This window comes from Hippichthys cyanospilos, chromosome 9, assembly GCF_059441005.1.
Source record: "Hippichthys cyanospilos isolate Australia breed blue-spotted pipefish chromosome 9, RoL_Hcya_1.0, whole genome shotgun sequence".
Lineage (NCBI taxonomy): Eukaryota > Metazoa > Chordata > Actinopteri > Syngnathiformes > Syngnathidae > Hippichthys > Hippichthys cyanospilos.
The window spans coordinates 295,184-310,472 of record NC_142377.1 but is presented as its reverse complement, the minus strand read 5'-3'; the positions used below and the strand labels follow the sequence as shown (position 1 = coordinate 310,472).

The following is a 15,289-nucleotide window of genomic DNA, read 5'->3' as shown; positions in this document are numbered from 1 at the left end:
TAAATTGAGACCAGAAAACAGACAAGGTAAGTAGGTCACTAATATATTTTTTTGTCTACTGTACATGTTATAATTTACTCTCTTCTTAAAACAGGTCTATCATTTTGGAGAAATGGTTGTTCATCTCAGAATGGAGAGCATAGGTATGTGTCTACGGATGGATTGTACGTGAGTTACATAATCTTATGTCATCCCAATGTAGAAAATGAAATGGTTAGGATATTTAAATATAAATATAATGTAAGACAGAGCCAAAACCCATCTCGCCTCTGCAGCATGCCAATTTCTACTCGACATTATTGTATTCCCCTTTTTCTCACAGGATAGAAGAATGGGTGCCCAAATACTTACATCATGGAGCACTGACTTGAAAACCAAGGTGGCAGCCAAGCAGGACTTTTCTTCATTCCAGTGTAGTTACCGTGAACTATGTCAGTGAAACCCAATTGTAGTTTTGTCCAACTTTTGGAGCATTCGTTCTCACCACCATCTATTTTGTTTATATTTTGTAGATCTAAGTGGTCCACATGTTGCCTGTGGCTCCACATGTTCCATTTGTCCAAAGGAAAGCTGGAAGCTCGCCAATGATTTTGATGACACATTATCATGCTTGTTCAATGACAGCTTCCCTCTGGATTAAACCAAGTCTGTTTTCTGCTCTCTTCAGTCTGCCTTCTTATATTGGTAGGAAAAAGTAAGTAGTTCAACCTATCACCCTTTGTAAAATCAGTAAAAATCGATTTTGTCCCATATATTTTTTACAAGTTATTTGTTCAGGAGAAAGAGCCGTCCATACCAGAACAGAAGCCACACGTGCATTGTTCATGTCACTGTTCGATTGTATGTGGATATTAAGCGTGACATATGACTACAATGGTAAGGATATTTAAATTTATTGTAAGACCGTGCCAAGTCTATTTATATGTTTTATATATTTTAACTCAACAGTTCTATATCCCCCTTTTTTCACAGAGTAAAATAATGGATGCCAGAAAACACATCGTGGAGCACTGACTTGAAAACCCAGGTGACAGACAATCAGGACTTCTCTTCATTCAAGTGTAAGTTGCCGTGAACTATGTCATTTAACGCTTTCGGTGTCATGGATGATAATTCTCCTCTTAAATCATAACAATCATAAATAATAAACGTCACAATAAAATACTTTTTTTTTTTATAGAGAATACCTAACACCCTTGACTGCTAATGCTTATCTATATTGTAGTGAAAAAATGTGATCACTAAATGGCAGTGTTTCCACACATACAACACAGCTATTGCCTACTGTACATGCAGTTCAAAGAATTGGAAGTTAATCTTTCATGTGATATATTTAAGTTATAATTTTTATTTTTATCTTTATTTTCATTTTTTAAATATTTTTATACTTGCATAGGCATAGCATCCATTATTTTGTTGGCATTGAAAGATGAGTGAAAATGCTAGACTTTTGAGGTTTCCTTTTCCAAGAACGCTTGGCACTAAAAGACTTAAAATCAACTGTAGGTTTGCCTATCTTTTGCAGTGTTTGTCATCACCTTTCTTAATTTGTTTGTTTCTTTTAGACCGGTAATTTATGTCAATTAAAACGAAAAATGTGCAGATCTTTATCAGCTTATGTTTTCACCTCCTTCATGTATTTTGTTTCGTTTTTGTAGACCAATGTTGATCACTTGTTGCCTGTGGCTCCACATGTTGCATTCATCCAAAGAACAACTGGAACATCACCACCGTGTGCAAGTATTTGATGACACGTCATCAGACTTGTCCAGTGGCAGTTTGCTTCTGGATTAAACCGAGTCTGTTTTCTGCTCTCTTCAGGCCACTTTTTTTTATTGGTAGGAAAGGTTAATTAGCTCATCAGTAAACCTATCTTCTTTTGTAGAGGCAGTAAAAGTAATTTTAGTGCCATCTATTTCTAACAGGTTCTTTGTTCAGGAGAAAGGGCCAGCAACCAAGCTTGTCCTCATTCAGGTGTAAGTTGCTCTAATATATGTCAATTAAAACTAAAAATGTGCAGATCTTTATCCGCTTTTGTTGTCACCCCCTTAATGTATTTTGTTTCATTTTTGTAGACCAATGTTGTCCACTTGTTGCCTCTGGCTCCACATGTTGCATTCATCCAAAGAACAACTGGAAAATCACCACCATGTGCAGGTTGCAAGAGGTCTCCCTTCAGAACAAAAGAGAAAGCCCTGTCCGTTGTCAGTGAACCTACACAGCTCTTTCTGTACACGGACGTGCACGCACACACACACACACTTGCATTCCACAGTGGGACTAGATGCCCCAAAAGGGTATAAGAACTGAATGTTGAAGGTGAAACGTTGCCATTTTCTGCTCCGGCCTGTGGCAGGACTGGCCCGAGGCCTCGTGTACTTTCCCACTCTGTCTGGATTAAATCAATTGTTTCACTATGTTGTGGTATGGGCGATCTTTCAACAAAAAACGAACACGCTAGGAACTAGGTTAAGGCAAGAAGCTTTTTCTAGATTCCTTCACCAGGAACAAATATGTGTACAAAACATAAAGCAAGGAGTCTGTAATCAACACGACTAAAAAAAATAATAATAAAAAAAAGCATGTCCAAGATAAAATAGAGCAAACAAAATAAAATACAATTAATGCAAACTCTAAATGAATTCACACACATTTTTAACAATACAGTAAATGAATTAAAGTGCTTTCTATACTAAATAATGTTACAAGTGCGGCTGATTATTCTCCAGATATGCTCAGAGATGAACAAACTGGCACATACCATTTACCTGCTCATTTGCTCACTTTTTTGTCATAAATGTACTGAAAATACTCATTTTTCATTTGGGCAACATTTTTTATACATATTATATATTTTGGTACTGCATTTTCCTTTGAAATGATAATGTATCTTGCTTTACTTTTTTTTTTTGCTTCATCTTATTTTATACTATAAAAGCTATACAAATTATAGCAAGCTTGAAAGCGTAGCAGTTATCCACGTTATATTTTGTAAAAAATAAAAAAGGCATGTTCCCTAAAAATCCAAAGTTAGTAAATGTAAAAAGGAAAAAAAAAGACAAAGGCGGAAGTGGATTCTAACTCAATTCCCTGAACTGAGGAGGATGTGCTAACCACTGCAACGCTAAGCACCCCCGAGAAAACTGAAATCCGCAAAGTAGGACTCCTCTCCCACCCCCCAAGAATTTTCATGCCTGTGTATGCGGGTAACAGAGTTTTTTAAAAGTGAAAAGTATTATACTTTAGATTTTTGATACAAAGATTATTGCAATACACATATTTACTTAAATCTTAAATTATTAAACCTACAGTAGTTAAGCATCCTTCCCGATTCTGTTCTTTGTCTGTTGTCACGGCCAAAGTCGCTCTCGGATTAACGGCTATCACACTTCAAGCTTGAGTGGAGCCTCTACCTGAACAAACATGATAACAAGCAGAATTTGCACATGATATTTCAATTCATGATAGATAGATAGATAGATAGATAGATAGATAGATAGATAGATAGATAGATAGATAGATAGATAGATAGATAGATAGATAGATAGATAGATAGATAGATAGATAGATAGATAGATAGATAGATACTTTATTCATCCCCGTAGGGAAATTCACATTTCCAGCAGTATCCTCAAGTCGAGATATAAAATATGAGAAATAAAATACACAAAGATACACATAAGTCCAGTACAGAAGTATACTTAAGGTGCTTGTTAACAGTGTAAACAGAATAGTGTGAATCGTTGGAGTCTAGTGCAAGTATAATTAAGGTGCTTGTATAAAGTGAATAGTGCAGTGCAGAGTATGAGGTTTAGAGTTTAATGTGATCTTTTACTGCCCCGGGTGGAGTTGAAGAGCCTCATGGCATGGGGGAGGAATGATCTCCTCAACCTGTCCGTGGAGCAGGACAGTGACAGCAATCTGTCACTGAAGCAGCTCCTCTGTCTGTAGATGATGCTGTGTAGTGGATGTGTTGGATTGTCCATGATTGATAGCAGCTTGTTTAGCGCTCGTCGCTCAGCCACAGTTGTCAGACTGTCCAGCTCTGTGCCCATAACCGAGCCCGCCTTCCTCACCAGTTTATCCAGACGCGAGGCATTCTTCTTCTTGGTGCTGCCTCCCCAGCACACTACTGCGTAGAGGAGGGCGCTCGCCACAACAGTCTGGTAGAACATCTGCAGGAGCTTTTTGCAGATGTTGAAGGACGCCAGCCTTCTGAGGAAGTACAGTCGGCTCTGTCCTTTCCTGCACAGAGCTTCTGTGTTGGTAGTCCAATCCAGTTTATTGTCCAGCTGCACACCCAGGTATTTGTAGGTCTGGACAAACGCTACACATTCTCCTTTGATGGTTACTGGTTCCGGATCGGGTTTAGGCCTCCTGAAGTCCACCACCATCTCCCTGGTCTTGGTGGTGTTCAGGTGCAGATGGTTAGCGTCGCTCCATGAGACAAAGTCCTGGATCAGTTTCTTGTACTCCCCCTCCTGCCCACTCCTGATACATCCCACGATAGCAGTGTCATCTGCAAACTTCTGCACGTGGCAGGACTCAGAGTTGTACTGGAAGTCTGACGTATACAGGGTGAACAGGACAGGAGACAGCACGGTCCCCTGTGGCGCTCCTGTGCTGCTGACAACAGTGTCGGACGTACAGCCCCCCAGTCTCACGTACTGGGGTCTGCCTGTCAGGTAGTCCGTAATCCATGCCACAAGGTGTGAGCCTACTCCCATCTCTGTCAGTTTACCACTGAGCAGCAGAGGCTGTATGGTGTTGAAGGCGCTGGAGAAGTCCAAAAAAGTAATCCTCACTGCACCACTGCCACTGTCCAGGTGAGAGAGGGATCGGTGTAGCATATAGATTATAGCGTCCTCCACTCCTACCTTCTCCTGGTAGGCAAACTGCAGGGGGTCAGTGGCATGGCGGACCTTTGGCCTCAGGTGGTGTAGCAGCAACCGCTCCATGGTCTTCATCACGTGTGATGTCAGGGCGACCGGCCTGACATCACACGCCTCATTACAAAAGCTAACAGGATTCCAAAGCTTTCTTTCATCCTCACTGCTTTCCTTCAGCCGCGCTTGCATCCAAGTACTGTCCTCAACTGACTGGGCAGGCAATCTGTCAATAAGCTCACAGGCACTCCTGCAACACATGTGATTGGCTTCCTTCTCGACAGGGGTTGTAATCCACTCCTGCCCTCAATGGTCGATGGTTGCAAGCTAACGATTCTCGTTATCATGTTTGGTCAGCTACAGGCCCCACCCCGAGGGCAACTCCCACTACCTTGGTGTTCCCTAACTATAGCCAAGGAATGGATAGCGAAGGGGCACAGGTAATGAATGAGGTTTATCAATTTAACATTTATGCAAACTTGTATACGGAATAATGCAATGTGAATCCAGCCTAAGTAAGGCTTGACAGTTGAGAACTTTTTATTGATATTTTTATTTTTATTTTACAGGTGCTGCTACAGTTGAAATGATGGAAGAATTGGTAAAAAAAAAAAAAAAGATCCTCTTCACACCACCAAAATAGAGGTCCAGAGAGATGGCCTCACATACCATGAGTGAATTGAACATGTAATGCATATTTACAAATGAAGTATATCAAAATAGGTTCTGCCCTTTTCCATTCATGTACAGTACAATCTTTATAGTTTATCCTTGTACAGTCACGGGAAGCTTGCTCCCATTATGTGGTCTCACCATTGTTTTTGTAAAAGTGTGTATTATGAGCATGTTGACTTTTACTGTATTGAGTTACACCTTGACCCTAACCTGCATTTCTTAAAAAAAAAAAAAAAAAACACTTCTTTGAAGAATCCTATTTAGTTTTGTTCTTTTTTGGGGGGATTGATTGATCAACAACTTGCTCATCGAGCTGTGCACACTGACCCCTTGCTACTTTGCGCCCTTTGAGTGGCTGTAGTCTCACAGAGAGCTGCGCCTGGAAGTCTAATTAGCCATGGCTGTGGCAAACATGATAACAATCACAATTTAAATTTGAAACATTTGAAACTTCAATTTATAACAAAATAAATACAAGTATGAGATTTCCAAAGGTCTGGTGAAGCCTCTTCCCCCTCCCAAAATTTGCGCGTGTGTGCGGAGGGGGGGGTACTTCACGGTTTTTCACTTATCACGGGAAGGCTCTGGTCCCCATCAAATGTGAAATATGAGGGATCACTGTGTATTGGTTCTGTAGGACAATTGTACAAAGAGAAGAAGCTTTTTAGCTGAAAACGAGACACCAAACCAAAACCTAACCCTAACCCTACAGACATTTTCTTGTTCTTTCCATTTTATCTAACATGGTTTACAATTTAAAGAACAATAAATACATGTCTTTTTCCAAGGGTCGATGGGTCGATAGAAGATACATCCCATGTTTTTATTGTTTTTCAAAAACCAAAGAAATCCCATAGATTGCACGGTCAAGAGGACTGTTGCCAATTAGGGAATTTTTTTGTGATACTGGTAGTGTCTCCTGGTGGTCTGAATGAGATGCTATGGAGCCACATACAATTCTCCAAATAGGCATTTGTGACACCTTAAAAACTCAATAATTCAAAAACAAAATTTTAAAATCTCAAAATTTTGCAAAGGTTTACCTGAGATGTTTTGGTGTTATCTCTCGCCTTCTTCTTCAGTGTCCTGAAGAAGGCGAACGATAATGCCGAAACATGTCACATGTCGGCTAAAATACAGTAAATACATAGATTAAGTGTTTATATGTTAGTTGACTGACTTTAAGATTGTTGTTGATTTATTATTCAACAGATACTACATGATACACCATACATGAGCCAAAATAAATGTGAACTTCAAAGTGATGACTTGCGTCCTCTTTCACCGGAGTCTTGGTGCAGATAACCAGTCCTGAGAACACATTCTCAACAAACTAAGTAATATTAGTTATTTAATGAATATACAATAATGTTAATAATGTTAATAAGTATAATGTAATGTTAAATAATAGGAGAAAGGAAATAAAATAGGCAAAAAAATAATTTAAAAAAAGGATTGTTTATGGTTACTGCAGCTATATTGGGGCGTACATAGAAATCCAGGAACTGATACCCTACTTTGCGGGTTTCAGACTTCGCGGGGGGTTGACAGCCCCCATTAACCGCGAAGTAGGGGGAATCACTGTATAATCGAAGGATTGCAGCCAAACCCAGTTGATTCGCCTTACAGCTATCAAAATGTGTAGGCATATGCAGGACCCTAATACCTAAATAACAATCAAAGACAGCCATACGCTAGGATGTAGAGAAAAAGAGTTACAGATTTTTTAATTTGCAATTTTGATGCATTTAGGGCCTTTCAGTGAATTAGCATATTATACATGAAGGGTTCGGTGACCGCTTAGAGAGGGCAGTATGTGTGTCTGAGTGAGACTCCCTACGGGTCCGCTTTGAGAGCGCTGCATAAGCAGCATAGTGAGCGGTCACTGAGAGATTGCGATAGCAATAGAGTTGGGAAATAAGACTTTGCAAACTTTATCTGTTAGACATGGCTTCTAAAATTGCAAGTGGCGGTAAAGGAAGAAGTAAGAGGATGATGACAATAGAAACCAAGAAGGAGATATTAAAAATACGAAGGAGGCGCATGCATAGTTAACCTTGGTCGTGAGTATCGGCAATCTTCTAAGGGCAAGACTTTCCTCGCCGGGGGACGGACCTCGCTCGACAACAAAATGGAGAGGCTTCTTCTATTATGGATTAAAGAGAAGGAAATCGCCGGTGATATGTTTTAGTTTGAGAAAAGTTCTTGTTTAAGAAAATAAATAAATAAATTCTGCGGGTTGGTTTCTGCTCACCTCCCTCTCCACTCGGCTCAAGTCATGTCGCCCCAGAGGAAAATGTCATTTATCCGTTGTATATCCATGTTATTTAAATTAACTGTACAGTAGATTATCGTACTAATTTTAAATATGTGTGTAAATTTGTGATGGTTTTAACTATAATTTCATCACGCGTTGCCAGTCAATGTGTACGTATAATTGACCTCGCTTTGCTACATCAATGAAGTCTACTGCTCACGCATGACACGGTAACGCTGATATGCTATTGCTCTTACAATGTCACAGTCACTGTTTCAGTCACGGTGTCAGTCACGGAGATGCCGATATGCTATTAGTCGAACGCCTTCATCTAGCTTGATGGCACAGCTGGTCGGGACGGAAGGAAAGAGAGAAAATCAGTCAAAAACGGAAGGAAGGAATGTTGTTAAGACTTTGCAAACTCTATCTGTTAGACATGCTTCTAAAATTGCTAGTGGCGGTAAAGGAAGAAGTAAGAGGATGATGAGAATAGAAACGAAGCAGGAGATAATAAAAAAAATACGAAGGAGGCGCACGCATGGTTAACCTTCCTCGTGAGTATGGCCGTAACCGCTCGGCAATCTTCTAAGGGTAAGACTTTCCTTGCCGGGGGACGGACCTCGATCGACAACAAAATTGAGAGGCTTCTTCTATTATGGATTAAAGAGAAGGAAATCGCCGGTGATATGTTTTAGTTTGAGAAAAGTTTCCGTTTAAGAAAATAAATAAATAAATTCTGCGGGTTGGTCTCTGCTCCCCTCCGCCTCCACCCAGCTCAAGTCACGTCGCCCCAAAGGTAAGTGTCATTTTTCCTTTGTATATGATATTTAATTTAACTGTACTGTAAATTACGTTACTCATTTTTAATATGTGTATAAAGTCGTGATGTTTTTACCTAAGGTTTTTGCACACGTTGCACGCATTCACTAATTAACATAGGTTTGGATTGCCCGTCATACGAGCAGTTCAAGTTACGAGCGTAGCCGCTGAACGGATTAAGTTCGTAACACAGGGGCCCACTGTATTTGTAACAGGTTTGACTTGCCAGGGGATCCTGGGTAACAATTAGCATCCCTGAAAACAAAGGTGATGGGATAAGGACACAACTCGGGCCTTGCCTACACATAGGTGTTCTTGCAAACGGGCATTAAATGTTTCCGTTTTGTCCTATTTGCTATATGTGGCCGGGCTTTTTGTTTTTTGTTGTTGTTGTTTTTTTTAATCATAATCTAATGTTTCAAAACCTCCAGCCTAAATGGAGATTTGCCCTAGCTTCCGGTTTCGTGGACACGCGTGCTCAGCTTCAACGGGGATTTGCGTCATCGCGCTATTCTTTTTCCCACGGAAGACTTCGGATACTGGTGACCTCAGAGGGAAAGTTCTTTCGAACTGGACAGAATTTGTGACATTTCTGCCGCCTAATGACTTGGAAACCGCACTATGTGGTTTCATATAGGTGAGACTTTTTTTTAAAATAAACAAACGATGACGATACATGTAGACGACAGGGCGTGGTTGTTATTCCCTTATTTCCTCTCATTATCACGTAAGAAATCATCTCTTTTCCCAAATACATTGTCTTTACATCATTATCAGAAATAACTTTCGTCAGTTGCCATAATGTATGCTTTCAATCAACATTAATTAGACATTCACAATTTATTTGTGTCATACCACATATATTGTATCAATATTTGCTGACCAAAATTACTCCGTTTGGAGCTTTTGTTCTTTTGCCTCTTTTGCCTTGTCAATAAAGTAATGACTATCAGCTGTCACTCAAGCTCATTAACATGTCACACACACATATGTCATGGATGTCGAAACTGTCAAGCGACAGTGGACATGACGTCTCCATTTTTATTTTTCAATTATTTATTGCTGAAACAAAGCAGTGAATCATCCTGCTTCCTCATATGACTCGTTTTTATTTGCGTGCATTTTTGTGTTGCTTTTATGATGGCACGACCAAAAGAGAGCATGAAGACGATATGGAAACTGTTAGGAGCATAATGCAGTTGCATGTCAGGCGGGTGTGGTGACAAAAGAAATAACGATAAAACGATACTATGGAGGACCAAAAGTGCCAAAATTCAATAAATAAATGTACCATTCAAACATTAAATGTAAGTGTCATTAAATAATTTAATGTGTCATTAATTAATTAAAAGTGACATTAATTAAATAAATGTTTAAATAATTAAACGTTTCATTGAATTGATAAAACATTTATTTCATTATGACACATTTAATTATTTAATGACACATTTATTTAATTAATGACACATTTAATTATTTAATGACACTTATATTTAATGATACGCTGTTGCTAGGTTTCATCCTTTGCTTATCTGTCAAGCTCGCTCGTCAAAGTTTAATGGGCGGGTCCTAACACCTGATTGGTTACCCGCTCTTCAAGCCAAAACAAATCAATTTCAGAGAAGATTGACTTAGAGGATGAATGTAGTCCAATACGTTGGATGGCACGATAACATTTACATTTATTTGAATGGTCAGGCCAAACGACTAAACCCATGGTTGTCTGTCTCAAGGAATATCAAGAAAAATCCTATTAATAATAATAATAATAATAATAACAACAACAACATTTGTTCAGCTGAGCGCTTGTTATACCGATTCTTTGCCGGGTTTATTTTCTACATCAATATCATCGTCATCTTACACCCAGTAGGAGGCGGAAAATGCTCCTAGATTGGTAGTCATCCCTAATTATAATTAGTCGACGGCGAACAAGAAAAAGTTCAAGACCGAATACATCATGTGCACGTGCTTGTCCCATTGTTTTGAGAAGTGAAAAATGGCAAAACGTTGCACAGAGTTACATAGAGAGGCATCAAATTGAATCGAAGAAGCACTTCACAAAACTCAGCCTCCCATGGCGGCTCAGTTGCAGCAGCAGAGACCTGCTACTCCCTCAAGAACACCCGTCCAAGGTAAGCCAAATATCCATTATTATTTCACGTTTGAATTCGTTTTAAAAATATATATGTATTTGGTTGTTTCATTACGACTATCAATTAGGCGAGCATAACGCTCGGTAATTTTGCCGAATGCTGTTCGTTTGCTGGCAGAACCACACCAGTTTGAAAATAAAGGTGCGACATATTTCTCTGTTGCAGCCGAGGTAGCAAGACTTTTTGCGCCATATACTGTAATTCCGCTGGAGCGAATAGAGTTAAAAGGCCGAGAAGACCAGCATTTCAAATCGGCTAAACAAGTCTGACCACCAGGCAGATAAAGTTCCAGACATGACCTTGAAAGCTCACCTTCTTGCTGCCGGACTTGGGGAGCAAAAATTAACATTTTCAGGTCAGTAGTTACCATAGCGATACCAAATCCCCCTCACCCAAGAAAAAAAAATAAACAACAAACAACAATATTGCAAATGTATTCAGAATTTCATTCAAAGTCAATCACATGATAAATTAATATCTGACTCCAGCTTAATGTCCATAACATGAATAATGTTTTTTATGTGCTCAGTTGTGAGTGGGCATGAGTAAAGTATGGTTGTCACATCTGAACTGTTTGAAGTATTTCCAAAGCTCCAAAACTGAGGACGTTTTGAACTTTTAAAGATAGCGGGATTTACTCGCAGCAGAAACCTTGGATTGATTCCGTGTCCAAGCTCTGGATACACACTTGCCTACCTGAAAGAGCCATCAACGATGATCGGACAGGCTACAATTTACATACGTCCACTTCAGCAGGATCTACCATTTCAGCCTTACGTATATTTACAGAGACTCACGTTCAATAGTCAAAGCAATGTTTACTGTTCATTTATAATCATTATTTAAAACTATTTTGTTGTCGTTAGGAGCACTCACAACAGGCCTCTGGACCAGAAGTCCCCTGTCTCAGTTGTGAAAAGGCAGTTCCCTTTTCAGGAATGAAGGTATACAGACTGAGCTGCAATGGGTGGGTGCTTTTTACCATTCTGCAAGATTAGTATATATTATTTTTGTTCCGAAACAAATGTCTCAAGAGTGTCGAGCACACAATCAAGATAATAGGAAGATATTTTGTACATTTCAAGGACATCAACAGAGGAATCAAAAACACATCAAGAGGCAGGCCAAAGTGAAAATGACAGAGAGACAGCCTCAGTCAATGACTGTTCCAGAGAGGCCTGAAACATCAGCGGAGAGTGCAGTCATACCAGGAGTGACTAACACTGAGGCACTGAACCATACGGACACAGAAGAAGGTTTATATCATCACAATAGAATTCCTCTCCAGTTGTGTGTAAAAGAGTCTCATTGAAAAATAACATATGTAGACAAATCTATACTAGCACTATAACACAACTATAGTGTATGTTAAAAATATTGTTTTTCAGAATGTTACATTCAACAAATGGTTGGGTTAAATAAAAAAGCCAACTATAAGTCAAAAAAGGACTGACCCAGTATTTAGGCCAATTTGATATAATTTTCTGAGTTGTTTTGCACAAAAGTAATTTCGAGAACTTAGTCATTCAATGATACACAAGACAGCCTCAAATGGACTTTGGTAAATGGACTTTCACTTATATAGCGCTTTTCTACCTTAGGTACTCAAAGCGCTTTGCACTAACTAGTCATTTACCTACTGATTTACCTACATCAGGAACAACCGGGGGTTCAGTGTCTTGCTCAAGGACACTTAGACATGGTCTTGATGGTCGGGGGATCGAACCCACGGCCTTTCGGCTGGGAGACGACCACTCTACCACTAAGCCATGCCGCCCCTAATCTGGGTTGTTTTAACCAAACCTGAAAATGTGATCAAATAAATATTGGAATTAGTCTTTTTTTTCCCTTGCTCATAAGTTATTTTGAACCTATTGGTTTGAAAGCTAATTCCTTCCTTTTTTAACTTGGCATTTCATTTATTAATATGAATCATATATTTATGGATAACGAGTAGATATCTGTTTCATGTAACTTGCAAACTCACAACACGTCTCTCTGACATCTATTACTTTATTTTCATTTTTATTTATTTCTAGAATGGGAGCCTATTAAGGAACCAGCTCAAGCTACCAAGGTTTACATAGAGAGTTTGTGAAGGAAACATGCATTTGGGAAACCACTGAGAATGAAGATAGATGCAAGGGACTCTGATGAGGAGAGGGAACGAGAAATGTTTAAATGATAAAAGTTATTGAATGCACTGATCAGGAGGTTTAAGTGACACAAATTCTGTATCAGTGAAACTACACAAATACCATGCAGTTTTTGGCATCTGTTTTATTATGCATCCTTTAAACATTTTTGTATCACTCATCTGAGTGTGAAGAACACAGCATTGATGTTATCCATTCTGTGTACCAGTGACGAGAGTTCATGTATCTTCATTAAAGATACTTAAAGTTCAATTTCTGGAAGTACTGCAGCTGTCAAAAGGTAGCTTCAACCTGAAAGGACAAGGAATATGATCAATTTTGAATTTATAACCGGTGACATGAGGTATTTAGCAGTGATGGGAAAAGAAGGCTTTAAGATGCTTCATGACCCAGTTGTATTTTTTTTTTACTCCTTCTAATGGTACTCTGTTCAACATAGGCTTTGAAACTTCCTGTTTTGAACAGACAATGGAAGCTCCAGCCTTAGTTTTTGAACTACTTATTTTATTTTACTTCCACTAGGTACATCATGCTGACATTTTTAAACCTCTTTCTTTAAGCCAACAGTGGCCATTTAGACTTCTTAAAATAACATAACCTGGGGTGCTGCTTTCTGTGTGTGATAGGCCATTCTCAAAGGTTTTGTCCCCTCTCATAATGAATTCCATATCAAAAAGGTACAACTCTTTCTTTAACCTCAGTAGGATCTGCCATCGGGCCTTGCTCTCTGTAACGTCTCCAGAGTTGTTGTGGTGATTGGTTCCTTTCAGTTCTAAGGCCATGACAGTTCCAAGCATCTTGGAAAGAGTTCAGGCTTTGCTGAATTTGTGGAAGGAAGATCCGGTGCAGTCCAAAAAGATGAACTTCGTTGTCTGGATTCAGTGTTCCCTTTGCTTCAAGTGAAGTGAAGATCTGATAGAAGAGGTCCAGGGAATGCTGATAAACGTCTCTCCATATCCTTTCAATTCTGTGCTTAGGATAAAATTGGCAATGTATCAAATTATTTCTTAGTGACATTATAAAGAAATACACTCATCTGGTGATATTGTGATCCAAATGTGTATTTACCGCTGGTTATGGACACTTCTGCCTGTGATGTGTGAATTCCTGTATCCCTGCTCCTGATCATGAACTCTGCCACATCTGCATTCTCTCCCCCTTTATCAGATCTGACTCTTGAAGGCAGCCCATACTGATTAACAGCAGCTATGAAACTTTCTTTGTAAGACTGTACAAGCTCTGTTATTGCCAGCCACAGTCAAATAGACCACTAAACGACTGAATCCATCCACCCCGCCAAGGACAACAAATCTCCACCTGTCAGGCAGTTGTGAACAGACAAAAAAAAAGTTTATGGTAAAGCATATCGTATTCAATATTAACTAGAGAAAGATGTACAGATTACTGAATACGATCACTGACCTGATTAGTATATGGTTCCCATCTATATGCCATAAAGAATTTGGGCCTGGAACAGAATACTGTCGTCGTCTTGAAACATGCAACCTGAGCCGTCTCATTTGAATTCCCTCTGCATCGACTCTGCGTAAAGACTCTTGCAGCCTTGAGATTGACAGAAGGAAAATAAAATTGACCTCTGGGATTTCTTAAGGTATCCTTTTTTGAAGCAATGGTCAGGTTATAAGTAACAAATATACAGTCATGTGTGTAAAACAGTTTCAGTGCAGCAAAGCCAAAGCCTTCAAAATAAAAGTTATTCAACACACGACAGAAACACACCTCTTGCATTCAGATGGCCACGCATGAACTTGTAGCCGGAATTTGGATGTGGACTTCACTTACAATGCGGTCCAGTTCCTTGTCGTTCATCGTTGAAGAGAGATCTCTCTATCTACACAAAATACATTACCGATAATAAAGAAATATGGCACTAAACGTGGATGAGATCGCTGAATAAGTTGACAACTTGTGAATGTAGTACACTTACCTCAAACTGGCTTGCTTCATGAGTCTCCTGACTGTCCTCTTTGAGACTCCGAACGTCGCTGCAATTTGACTTGTTGATAATCCACAAAGTACGTAATTTTCCAGAACTGCAATTGGTATATCAAACGCCAAACGTCCCGATCCATTTGTGTGTCGTGCTCGGGGACCTGTGAACCTCTACTGTACTTCCTCTAAAATTGCAGTCACTCTTGGGTCAATGTCGGAAACGGAAAGTGCAGAAATAAGTCCAGCAACTTCAATAAATTCCTTCACTTTTCGTTGAATAAAATCGTTTTCTACAGGCCCTGCCTCCACATTTTCAGCAAGGTCTGAAATATCTCGACCTAACTGTCGTGAAAGATCACGAAGGTCCTCTGTCATCTCATCCGCCAT

General features: G+C 39.5%; 2 long non-coding RNA genes and 1 pseudogene across 4 annotated transcripts; 2 read left to right on the top strand and 1 right to left on the bottom strand.

The window, feature by feature from the left end:
* Positions 1 to 5: 5 nt before the first annotated feature.
* On the top strand, positions 6 to 6,826 carry LOC148417557 (uncharacterized). Its single transcript, XR_015866710.1, has 9 exons — positions 6 to 143; positions 323 to 431; positions 513 to 694; positions 766 to 876; positions 973 to 1,061; positions 1,659 to 1,838; positions 1,926 to 1,976; positions 2,076 to 2,204; positions 5,456 to 6,826. It is a non-coding gene; the product is annotated as an uncharacterized LOC148417557 (long non-coding RNA).
* Positions 6,827 to 10,516: 3,690 nt separating this feature from the next.
* LOC148417556 (uncharacterized) lies at positions 10,517 to 12,375 on the top strand. Of its 2 annotated transcripts, none has more exons than XR_015866657.1 (4): positions 10,517 to 10,772; positions 10,959 to 11,148; positions 11,660 to 11,760; positions 11,879 to 12,375. It is a non-coding gene; the product is annotated as an uncharacterized LOC148417556 (long non-coding RNA). The 2 variants fall into 2 exon arrangements; XR_015866656.1 differs by having other exon boundaries at positions 11,418 to 11,760.
* Positions 12,376 to 13,432: 1,057 nt separating this feature from the next.
* On the bottom strand, positions 13,433 to 15,289 carry LOC148417555 (uncharacterized; annotated as a pseudogene). The gene is made up of 5 exons (XR_015866539.1): positions 15,078 to 15,289; positions 14,753 to 14,767; positions 14,372 to 14,512; positions 14,018 to 14,266; positions 13,433 to 13,916 (listed from the first exon to the last, which is right to left on the bottom strand). The product of XR_015866539.1 is annotated as an uncharacterized LOC148417555 (transcript).